Source organism: Melanaphis sacchari, unplaced genomic scaffold (assembly GCF_002803265.2).
Source record: "Melanaphis sacchari strain LSU unplaced genomic scaffold, SCAv2.0 Contig1112_pilon_pilon, whole genome shotgun sequence".
Taxonomy (NCBI): Eukaryota; Metazoa; Arthropoda; class Insecta; order Hemiptera; family Aphididae; genus Melanaphis; species Melanaphis sacchari.
Genome location: NW_020270426.1, coordinates 151,750 through 165,155, shown reverse-complemented (window position 1 = coordinate 165,155; position 13,406 = coordinate 151,750).

Genomic DNA, 13,406 nt, shown 5'->3' with positions numbered 1-13,406 from the left:
AAAAAACATCATTTTTTATCTATATATTGTTCCATCGATTACAGAAAATAAATTTGCTTTTATAATTGAATATAATTTTAGAACTTTGTTTTGTATTTAATAAAAAAAAAAAAAAAATAGTTATAATTTACTATAAAAATAACAGTAATAAAAATGCATGCAGCTTACATTTAACGGAGTTAAAGAAGAGATAAATCCGCGGAAATTGAATTAGTCACAGACAACGCTATACAGAATTAATTTTGGTTAGGTTATACATATTATACAGCAATATCGATACATACGGTTTTTAGCTTAGGTGGTAAATTTTCATAAAAAATATAATATAAATTAAGTAAAGTTTAAATTAAAAATAATTTAAAAATAACTTGTAAGTGTTTAAAGCAATTACATTATTGATTAGTTAGTAACTAAATTTTCGTGTTAAGTTGATATTTAAAATATTTTTTTTATAATAATAATGCAATATTATCATATAAGAATCGTATATTTCTGTATAAAAAAAAGTAGAAACGACAATTCGATAAACATAACTTTCGTTTGGTAGCCTAATAATGAGCCCTTACATCTAGGAGACCTTGAGGACTTGCCCCGTTCCAAATCTCCTTTCATACGCGTTAGATTTAATATAGTTTCACACGATCTTTATAATATGTACATTTTTAAACACAACACTGTCGGTAAAACAGTTTATATTTTAGCACCAGCTGTCATACTTTGTACCTACACCATAATGTGCATACGTGCACACTTATATTACGGTTTTCAGTGTTAACACTACGTTGGTACTATAGGTGGTACACGTAGAGTTTTGCTTGGACGAATGCGCGTTTATTAAGCGGTGTGTTTAGAGACGAATCAAACACGAAGAGAAATAATGATGTATTATGGTTATCGGCGCAAACTAATGTACCTATACTCATTACTGCAGAGGATAATCATATATGTCTGGTGGTATTACAGTAAGTTGACCGCCGTACATAGTCGGCTTAAAATGATTATTACAAGAGAGCTTGTATAAACAAAACGAACTATCAAACGTTTGGCTCATGAGATATTAACGCGAAAAAAACACACTCAAGTGAAGAAAAATAATTATTACGGTACACATCGCAACACAGTGATAAAGTGATTATTCGTATATTGACTCGCGGAGAAGATAAAAGTGGAATCAAATCGTAGGATTAACTCAGTTACATGTATCTACATATATAATATATGAATACCACTAATATATTGTACGAGAACAATGCACGAGTATACAACACGCGATGAAACAATAAAATCGTCGTTCGAGCAGCAAGCGACAGTTAAGTTATCCACAGTAAGGACGTATTAAGACACGGAGTTGAAGTACTTCAACGTTATTTTTTTCTTCGTGCAAATTATGTAATCGAATTTAATTGCATTGCTACTACAAATGCTGCAGAATCAGAGAGCAGAAACTATATCGAGTGGTCGATCAATCCGAGTCACAATTACCTGTAATTATCGCTAATAAGCAATAGACTAGAATAACGCAAAAAAAAAATGTACCACAACGCTGTTTATGTTTTTTCGGATGCCCAAACGTTGTAAGTCTAATAATATAAACAAAAATAATAACTGCATCAATCCTTAAATAAATCGATAACCTAACACGTCGGTGTCCTACCGATGACAGAGAAAATTTAAAAGGGTTTGAACTGCCCTATAATCCTTTTAATATGAACCTATTTCATATCAAACCGAAACTTTCCTCGACGCAGCCAATGATATTTTAATTTTTTTTTTTTTTTTAATTGCAGGTACTCAACGGCCGAGATTTTGCTGCAATTTTATTCTACACGCGATCGAATAAAATTCGAAGGCACGTATAGAAAGTTAGGAAACCCTCGAATTCGTGCAGTGGATTAGATTAAGCTTGAGAATATGAGAGATAACATAAAACGATTAAAAATTAATTTGATCGACAGTTAGTGTGCATAATAAAATCTTTACTGTTATTAAAATAATGACGTATTATCGGTTATCTCCGTGTTTTATCATAAAAATATATAAAATAATTATGCGCAATACTGAGTAAAATACGTATCTACCTGTGTACACGATCTTAAAACTTTCTAGAGATACCGCTGCAGTACTGTAGATACGTTTAAGCGATCTGAAGATATTTTTATCAAATATGTTTTATGAAATGGTGTAATCAAATAATTATATAACTTAAGACTGAATACAGCAGTCAGTATTAACATAAAAGTTTAATATTGTCTTCTGTTTAATGCTAAACGAAATTGTGATAAATAAAAATAACACATTTATAATATGTTTAGTATAAAGACTATATATGATCCAATATAAAACTCACTACACATTTTATTACACAATTGATATGCAATTTGGACAATTTGTTTTAAAAGTTAACACTTGGCATGTGATTTGATTGTACAGCAAAATATATTTATTATTTACTTAATGATTTTGCTTTGCGTTTAAAGAAAAGATCAATGTTCATAGATTTATCCATTCTTCCGGTGACTGTAATCAGTAAAGATTTTTAACACAATTTTATTATTTTGGATATTCTAATCAAATATAAAATATAGGGCAAAAATTTTATCCAATTTTAATAATTATTTTATTTTCTATAATCAATCACAACAAAATATAAATAAAAAAATTATAATTTTTCATAAATTAAGTATATTCATATTATTTATGAGTTGAAATGTAAAAATTGGGTTATAAAAAATAGCTAAATTTTATAAAAATCTGTCAATGTTTTATAAGATTTCGGTGAATTACAATTTTTAACGTCCATAGCTGGTAACATGATAAATGCTTTTTTCATTTATGTATAAGAAAATTGATTTCTTTAGTTTTTTACGCTTACAACATTTGATAATTGCATATTATTTAGTATTATTTATTTATTTATTTATTTATTTATTTATGTTTAAACGGTCGTTAATCTTTTTACGTGTTTGTTACAATATTCGTATTTATAATTTGCTTGTATTCGACACGAAACTATGCAGAAAAATGGAATGAAAATAATTTAAGAAACATGAGATGGAAAGTTCGCACTCGGGTTTAAAATAAGACGCCTTATCGGTTAGGTTAGATAGACAGTTGGCTGTACAAGTCGGGATAAAAAATGCGGTGCGTGGTACCTGGTGCGACTTTGAGAAACTTTAAATTTAAGTAAAAACATGAAAAGTAAAAGGGAAAGCAAGCATTATATTCGTGTTTAATGTTTAAAATCGTAATTTTCTTTTTTTTTTTTTACACATCGTGCGTTCTAAGCGCAGGTACCTGATAATAACGGTTACAAGCGGTCCAGCTCGTAATGCAACGTCGATATTTCGTACGAATACCTTTGGCGGGCCGACACTTTAATGTGCACAAGCACACAACACGATAATAATATTATGTATGAATTATAATTACTCGCGTATAATATATTATTATTGTAATGTGATGTATACACACCGCATTGACGTGATGGTCGTCGATCATCGAAAACGGGACAAAACGAAAAACACCGCCACGATCGATGATACCCCGTGGTAATAACTCAACGAGCAATTATTATTATATTATTACTACGTTGTTTTAACGTGCGCACTGGCGTAGATATACGCAATATTGTGTCGTCCGCCGTATAATAAATGATTACGATACATATTTATTATTTTTATACACAGACGAGCGGCGTATACCAATAGAGAGGTATGGGTATGAGTTATAATACTTCTGTAACCATACACTGACCGCCGTGGCTTGCGTATGTGCATGTGCGGCTGTACGAATAGCTCTTCGGACGTTATATTTTTTATTTTCATTTTCCCGTATCAATCAAATTCGCTGCTGCTGCCACCGTCGACGGTTTAGTCGCCGCGCCGTAGCAGTCGTCTATCTCCGAGTGAATGATTATTACTGTTTTCAACTATTTAAAACGGACGACGCGTACCAGCGCATGTATAGTGTTATAATAACGTGTTATCATTACGATGTGCATTAGCGAGGGGCACTGAGTCATTTTTGCTTTTTAGTAATTTTTATATTATATTTACCCGAAATATTCCAACTGTAGTTTGAGTAATCAATGCGATACCTAACTTATCTTTTTCCAGTAGACTTCAAAAATAACGCGTCCAGTGTTAGCCATGTTCATTTATGTCTGTAGGATACTTTTTTTTCTGGCTAAAATGGTTAAAGGTAAAATGTTTTCATTCATTTAAAACTTGTAGGTATTATTTATTGTAATTTTAAATTAAAAAAAAAAACCCTATACATTTTTCAAGATTTAACGATTTGATAAACACAAACCGTAAAAAATTAATAATTATTAATATTATCAGTATGAAGATGTACAATCACAATGTGTGCAGAGCTTCGGATGATAGTAATTACAAAAATCAGTTTAATTATTTTAAATTTTCTGAGTAAAATTTATTATTATCCGTCAATTATTAAGTTATAACTCGACGTTCTAAGCTTTCACTTAACTCAATAAACTCAAATAAAATCCATTAGCTTATTCATCATTGTGTGTGCGTCGTATATTACAGGAAATTGCGCCATATAAATCTGTTATCAGGTCGAATGAATCGCATACTGGTTTTGTCCTTAAACAGAAAAAATTAATAGTCATTAAGTATAATATAATATTCGCTAATTATATATTATATAATAATACTTGAAAGCCGTGAAAGCTCACGAAAGCCACCGACCTAACCAGTAGTGACGTCGGAAACATAGGAGCTTGCAGTACTTATAATGTTCAAATGTTGGAACCGAGCCAATACAAGTATATCAATATAATTAAATGCATATATTTTATGGCATGTGATAATATTATGTGTATATAGGTACAGGATGATTTATTTACATATAGCTACAGTCGTTTTATAATTTCAAACTCCTCTAAAGTTGTGGTCCACATTATTCCATTCATCTAAAATTTAAATGATTATAAAAAAAATAACGATTTCTTCGATATTTTACAATAATTCATTAAAATGTTCGTATTATTATAGTTTTAGTAATTCTACTTCCGATTACAATAACAAAATAGCACATTGCCAAGAGGTATGCATGATTTATACAACAATTAAAAATGCACACGGATAAAATAAAATTAAAACTTATAATAAAAAAGTTTTTTGATTTTTTTTCTTTCAAAAACACAAAAATTTGCTTAGAAAATAAATAGTTTAGCCCGTTTTAAATAGTTCACCCCGTATGTAAGTATGCGAACGTTAACACCTGTTAATGGCGTGCATCTGTTTTCCGCACTGCATGCTTGTGTTTTTCAACATAATGCATTTTTTATTATCATGAAGTGACGGTCACTGGTAATATTATTATAAACAGAAGATATAATATATTATGCCGTTGGCTGGTATAGTCGTATATAGTTATATAGTTATATATATATATATATATATATATATTATATTAGCAGGTAGGTATGTTGTAGGTCATATAATATCTATATTGACTATGTATATCCCGAGCATGTCGCAACACTGCACCGCAACAATAAATAATTATAATTTGTGTGTCGTCTGACTCGGTCACATCCATAGCTAAGTAATCTATAGATATCGTATTGTGTATAAAAAATACGTGACTACGTACCCTTACGTACAGAGGAATACGGAAAATAAAACTACTTACATTATAAGCCTCACACGTTATTTTGTCTCTCTCGCAGAAACGAGACATCAGACAAATACGTTACATAACTGATGATACAACCAGAGACATAGGCATAGGCGTGTGCAGACTTTTGAGTCAAGTATGGCTAAATTCATCTGACCCCCCTTCCCAGTCAAGGTCACACAAGAAAAAAAATTATGCTTATGAGCAACTAGTATGTCTATATTTGTGTAAATATCTATGATTTTGATTAATTTTGCTATAATTTTTTTACGGATAGGTTTTTAGGTACCTGCAAGTACTTACCACTCGCGCATGAAAAAAAAGCTAAAGCCCAATCATCCCTACCTGTGCGCACGCCTGTGACCGGGGATGAGAAAATAAAAGTTTCTTCTATATTTTCCTATTTTCCTGCAATTGCCGATTACGCGACAACTGTGAGCCATATTATGAAATTTAATAAACTAAAAAAAATACAACGTTATTATGGTTTAAAATAGTATTGCACTGATTTACACTGCATACACAATTAAAATGTTTGAGATTTGGAAGGAGGTTCGAGTTTTATGGGCTGACGAACACATAGAAATATAGTGTTATGAATTTGTAAAAATTATGGAGTAAAACTCAGTCGTGTATAGATTGTCAATAATGATAAAATTGTTCGATGAAATTTTTGGTTTAAGTACATATATTAACAAGTCACCAACACATATTATCATGAGCCAATTATTTTGTAAAAATAACGTAATAATTATGAAATTTTTGAATTTCTGAGATATCTACTTACGATAAAATACTTATTGCTATGATAACATGTTTTACAAGAAGTCACAATGTTGAGAGTGTTATTTTGTCAAAAATAAAGGGAAGTGACAATACTTTTAGTACGGCCAATGACTTTAAATTAATGCATAATACCTCATCGATTGTAATATATTTTATGTAATATTTGGTAATTGTGGTTAGGATGTCTAAGGAACATAATTAAATTACATTGTAATAAATCTAGATCCACAATACACTGTAGGTAGAAACCCATATATCAATATTATCGTTCGTCAGTGTTCATATACATTTTTCAAGAAATATTTAAATACTCACTCCTTTGGGAGTAAATTTAAAGTAAGTTTTTTATCGGTGCATAGATAATTTTTTTTTTAATTTTCGCGGACAGACTAATTCGTATAGAATTTATTAAAACAATACATTTAATTGGAATTATCTATTTTTAGTGTTTTGAATATTTTTTTCTGTCATCGCCACACGGTATTTCGATATTTAACAATAAGTATTATATATACTATGACGTAGATATATTTCTATAAGTATAATATTAATTTAGTTTCTATTGATGCATTTAATATGTTCGACAATAACGCTTAATTTGTTTACATGTCTTTTGTGAAACGACACTCCGTCTCATAACATTAATATTACGTATTAATACGAGTTTATACGATTATATTAAATCGCTATAGTGCGGATGTACATTTTTTTTTTTTCAACCATAACGCAATTAATACTTAATGTAATATAAATGCGCGTAAAATCAGCTACTTGTTATTGTTTTTCGCAACCACGCAATGTTCGTATAGGTACACGAGTCATTTGTTTGTATACAAGTAACAATCGTACACATAATATATTACAAACGGCTCGACATGCCAACTTATTATTTATGCGCCTCAGCAGAAGGCATCTGCGATGAAAACAAATACCGTTCACTTAAGCCGCTTTAGGTATTACATGCGTGTAGATGCTTTATTATATTATTATAATTTGCTGTAATTAAATTCAAGTCTCGATCATCACTCACGGTGCAAGGTAACGTTCCTAGTGCGTCTAACATTCAAGCGATCGCTTGATTTGCTTGATACCTACATAACTACAAAACAGCTAATTCGAATTAAAAATAAAAAATGAATTGTTTTCCATAATATAATATTTGTAATTTTCATTGTTGGCTTTTTGCTCCAAATCCGTTGCCTAATACCTATAGTGGCTCTTTGTTGAAGTTGAGAATTTCAAAATTTGAGATTTAGAACGAAATCGTAATTTAACCGATGGTTAACGGAATCTCTTGAATCGTACGAATTCTTACGAACGAAAACGTGCGGGTTGGCCAGGGAAGCGGTCGTAAAATTACCCTATGTTAACAAACCGGAAATCGAGTTTATTACTCTTTACGTCATGAGTAAATCGATCATTTTTAATATTCCGGATTATTATAACTACCCTGCAGAGTTAATGACTTTCACAAAACTATACGTGCCCGATGGCGTTGAATTTCAAATCATTAAATTTGAAACAAATCACAAGTTTTATGTGGTACGTGTTGTAAATTAACGATATAGTTATGAATTATTATGTTACATAAAATGTTTAAATCGAATAATCGTATATTACATATTATGTGGCATATATGTAAATTACAGACAAAAAATGTCAGTAATTATTATGTGTTAATGTGAAAGCTCTTTCCAAAAATACATCGTTTATTATGTTATTATGTTAATATTAAAATATTTTATTATAATGATGTCAAACGCCTCACTGCTATAAGTAATATACTAATATATACTCGTATTGTCTGTGGATATTACTTATATATGGATATTATTGTGATGTTCGAATTGATGGTCGAATAAATTTAATTTTCTTAAATTCTTAGCTTTCAGTTGTTAAATTCGTAATTTAGTTGATTTGTGTACAACACAGTATTAACAATATTTTAAATATGTATTCGTTTTCGTTAATGAAATCTGTTCGGTGTCTTATGGGTGCTTGGTGCTCGTACAATATTTTCAAACGAAAAGTATTAACCACGACCTTGGTATATATTGATGACTGTTATGTATGTACCACCCAGAGGTAAGCCTGAAAAGTCGGCCAAAATTGTTTTATTGTGTAATTCGACGAGCGTCGTTAATGATATGATTTTTATTTTTTGGTCTGTCGTTACGCACCCGTTTATCAACGATCTATATAAAACAAAATAAAATGCTTATACGTAGGCACTAGACAGCCGTAGACTACCTGCATCTGTAGTTATGATTAATGATTTTGAAAACGAAAGGAGTGCCCTCACACCGAGATTACCATACTATAAACAAAGTATTTTAAGTTACAGGACATATGATGTTTGCTGTTAAAAACACAGTTCAAGAGTGAATTGTATCTTTGTTTTGTTTTTATTTAATTTTTTGTTTCTGTCATCGCTTTTTTGGACCAGTAAAAATGACTTAATTTTAATATATTTTCTGATTTGAAAGTGGACCTAATCGATACTTTAGGGTATTGAAAGTGAAAAATTCTCATTACTTCATAATATTCGTGAAAAAAAAAATATTTACTTAGAACCAGTTTACGATACAATTAATTTTCTTATTTTGCTGTAATATTCATAAACGTGAATAACCATAGATACTTTAAATTTTCATCAATTGATTTCACTATTTTTAAGATATTTATAAACAATTAACAGTTTGCAAATTTAAAAAAAAATGTGTTGAGTTATTTAACTAAATTTGGAAAATGTTATTAAAACATTTTCGATTTTTGCTTTGACCCCTGGTGCCTTTGAACGACGTTTCAAATTTTACGCAACAATTTTTCTATCTCCAATATGACTGACCACTAAACCACATGAAAATTATCGAGGAAATAATTTTTTATTATTTTATAGAACCGTATACGTTTGTTATTATTAAGTACTTACATTTTCTGTATTGCAGCGTCAGTGCGAAGAAACGGTGTTACGATAGGTATACACATAAGTGACGATGAGCTATAGTATTATAATAGAAACTTGAGTGTGTATTTCGAAATAACGTATATATAAGTACGCCTACAATAATATAGTCGACGAAGACGACGGACAACTTATCTAAATACACGCGTATATAATATGTATACTCCGTGCGGACAGATGGATGGAGTGTCGAAGAGATGGAAGACGAATACATGTCATGTGAATAAACCCAAGTGTTTAGGCGTAATATCAGCGTGGGGAGATGATAATTATCGTGTGTCAAGTTATTGTGTACCATGCGGAAGGTTAATAAACAAAATAAAAGTTTTTTTTTTTTTTTTCTAACAAGAACAATAATTATTATTAAAACTATCAACTGAGACATTCTATAGTCACATTTTCGCCGGAACGCGCACCATACACGAATATAAAAACGCGGTCGCGGTTCGATTGCAGCAACCGCGGTTTTATTGGCGTGAAGAATTGTTTTCGAACGTTAAATGCGTTGCTGCCAGACGCAAAACGGGTAGATAATCAGGAATGTTTGCCGTCGTTAAAACCTAACGTCGTATATTAATTAACGTTTAAATATCACTGCATCATATTCTGTACAGATGAAAACCGTAAAGATTCAAACTGGGTCGTCGGAGTACACTCGACTGAGGAGTCTGCAGCCCGTGTGGTGTACCGCGTGGGTACGCGTGTACTATTATTAACGAGTGTGGCGATTTTAACATTTTTTCGCCGTAAAAAATAATTGCGCGTTACCTCCGGCCATTTACTTAAAGAGCGCAGAACTCAATAAAAAATAACACTTAATCGACCGAGTGGTGGTGGTGATAAACTGCAGTCAACAAGATCGTACGATCGCAAGTACGTCTCCCCGAGAAAAGCGTTTTATACTACTACTACTACTACTGCTGCTGCTATGGTCAGCCACCATATTATAGTTTCGCGTACGGACAACTATTATAATAGATATACGCAACAATAATATTCGAAGCAGAAAACATAGGGCGAACTGAGTGCAACTACGTCGTAATTCGTATTTCGGTAACTCTCGATGGCGAATTTATTGTTTGTTATTTTTAATATAATTTACTATACACAAACTGTACACAGTCATCATCTCTTTTATGTTCCGAAGTCTCGCCGTGCTCGACAGAAAACCTATCATACGGGCAGGTACTGCACGTATAGATACGGCGGTGCATCCGAACTGCATGCCAAAGATATAAACATAAATTTGAATGTCTAACTTGCATGCCCACTCTAAGAGGGGTGGTCTGTTTGAATTGCATGCCATGTATCCACAACGTGATGAACAACTTGCACTTGATTTTTGATATATTTTTTTTTTCTATTGCATGCGTAGAAACTGATTAGTTTCAAGATTGAAATATTTTTATAACCAAGTAAACATTTTACCAGATTATAGAAGATGACGCAGTGAATACTAAATAAAACGATTGTAGTTTAAGGAAATTAAGTGAATATATTTTACGTTTTTACGTAGCGTTTCAAATAAACACCTGTATTATAATATTTGGTCGAGTTTTTGATAATAAATACAATATAGTAATTTTTTTTTTTTTTTTTAATTAGAAAAGTCAGAAATAAAATGTAAGGTGTGCACATAAGTGCATGATAAATAAAGATAAACTTATGGATACATGATGTGCAATTCGGATACATTACGTACCTACCTCTTTCAAGAGATGGTGCATACAATCAGGACATTTTTTTTATTTTGGCATGCAATTCGGATGTAGCCCGCAGATACGGAGTAGTGTTGAACGTCCATACGACATCGCTCGTCGAATCACTCTCGCCGCGCGGAGTCCAGTTTGAGAACCGCTGCAGTAGTCATATATAATTATAATCATACGCACTGCACACCGCATACTTATTCGGTACCTGCGGAGAAACCGCCGCTCGCGTATCGTATTTCGACGCCGGCTCACCGACACGGGCGGATGACTTATATTTTATTTTATTTTTTTATTTTTTGTTGGCAACGCGAACCGTTTTTTTTTCTTTTTTTACAAACAGTCATTTTTTACGCGGAATTGGACCTCGTCCAGCCAGCGCCGCAACGGTACAATATTATAATATTATGTAGCGTCGTCGTCTTCGTCGGCTCGCACAACAACCGCGGTGCCGCCGTCTCTCCGAGCCGCAGTAACAGCGAACACGAATAACAGGGACTGCTACTATATTATAGGTGTAGGCAATAATATATCGCCGATTTACAACATTGTACAGGATGTCTCGTCGAGTGTGTGTACCGCATCTGAATCGCCAGCTGCATGTACGACCGTAAATTCGACGGACTTTCGGTGTCGCCGTTCGAGTTTATAACAACGTACGTATAAGACTGTCGCGACGGCGTACTATATATTGACGAACGCGGGCCGATTTGATTATAAAATAACGGTCGTCATCAGCTGACGTGACCGTCGTCGTTTTAAACAAAAAAAAATTCGCAGTATTTCGCGCACACGAGTCATATCGTCGTATTTATTTTGACATTAAAACGAGTTCGAAAAAATCGGCGAGTCGGAAGAAAAGGCGCATTAATTTGCAACACGCGTACCGCAAAAACATACGCGTTGTGGTTTTCACAATATGTTACGGTGTAACTGCAGTTATCGGTGTGTCTTGTAAATGTCCTCGTTGACCTTTGAGGTGCAGAAAATAGTAGGGTTGCGCACGTGCCCCGAACAGCGCGCCTGTAGAGATTATACGTAGGTACGCTGCAGTACCGAAATCGCGTATACTATGACGTTTATATCGCACATTATTGTTTTAGCGGAATAAAAACAAATTTCACTTAATATTAATGTGTATTATTCGATTTATTCGCTGTGTCATATTGCGATATCGTACAGTATTGAGCGTAACGGAATTTTTAAATTACGACGAAAAAATTCGAACGTTTCGCCTATCGATACACGAATCGATGAATTATCAATGAAACTCTACTGAAGGAATCCTGTCTCCTGATATATTTACATATCGCGGTATATACGTGATGAGCGCTGGTCGTTTGAGATTTGCATTGGAGAAAGGCACTTGAAAAACGTTTTAGTCTTATTTTTTTTTTTTTTTTCACTTAAACCAAACCGAACGAATGCTTTAGAAATATTATGACCATTGTGTTGCGCGTTCTGATGACTTGAGATAGATACCGCTACGATCGATTTACCGAAATCGTGTTTCCAAGTCATTAAAAAAAGCGGCTGACGGGTGGTACGGACACAGTGAGACACCCTATACATATGCGTATGTCATCGGTCTGTGCGTTAGGTTAGGTTATGTTGAGTACTTACATAATATATAATACACTGTTGTACACGCCGTACCGCGCACATAAAAAACACAACGCGCGCGCGACACGTCGTCGACGTGTTCGTAACGGACACGTCCACCTCCTCCTTCTTTCTGCTCCCTTTCGTGTATATTACTATATTGGCGTGCTTTCAGCACACAATAATGTAGGTACATAATAATATCTCACCATCCAGCCACGTGTATAGTAAACGTAGGTATATAGGTTTTATTTTTCAAACACAATGAAAAAACGTCGTTGATAACTTGTCGTTACATTTTACACGCACACACAACATAATTTAGTTCGGCCCACGTGAGACGTACTCTGCGATGACCCCCGCCAGGGGGTGGTTTATTGCAACCGCGTCATTGTAGACACAACGTGTTTTATTATATTACATAATATATCCCGACTTTTCGTTAAGTTTATAATACACTATATATTGTACGTACACGTTGAACTGCATATTTCAATATTACTGGCGGTGTATATAACCGCGATGACCGGAATAAAATATACGCATACCTACGTACCTATTGTAATATATTTATTTAATATCTAATGCCAACCATAAATAATGAGCTTGTGCATTTGCATATCGCACGTTGAATGTGCTATTTAATAACCACGAGATTCTCGTTAAAAGTAAACAAAAATATGTAGGTAAGTTGT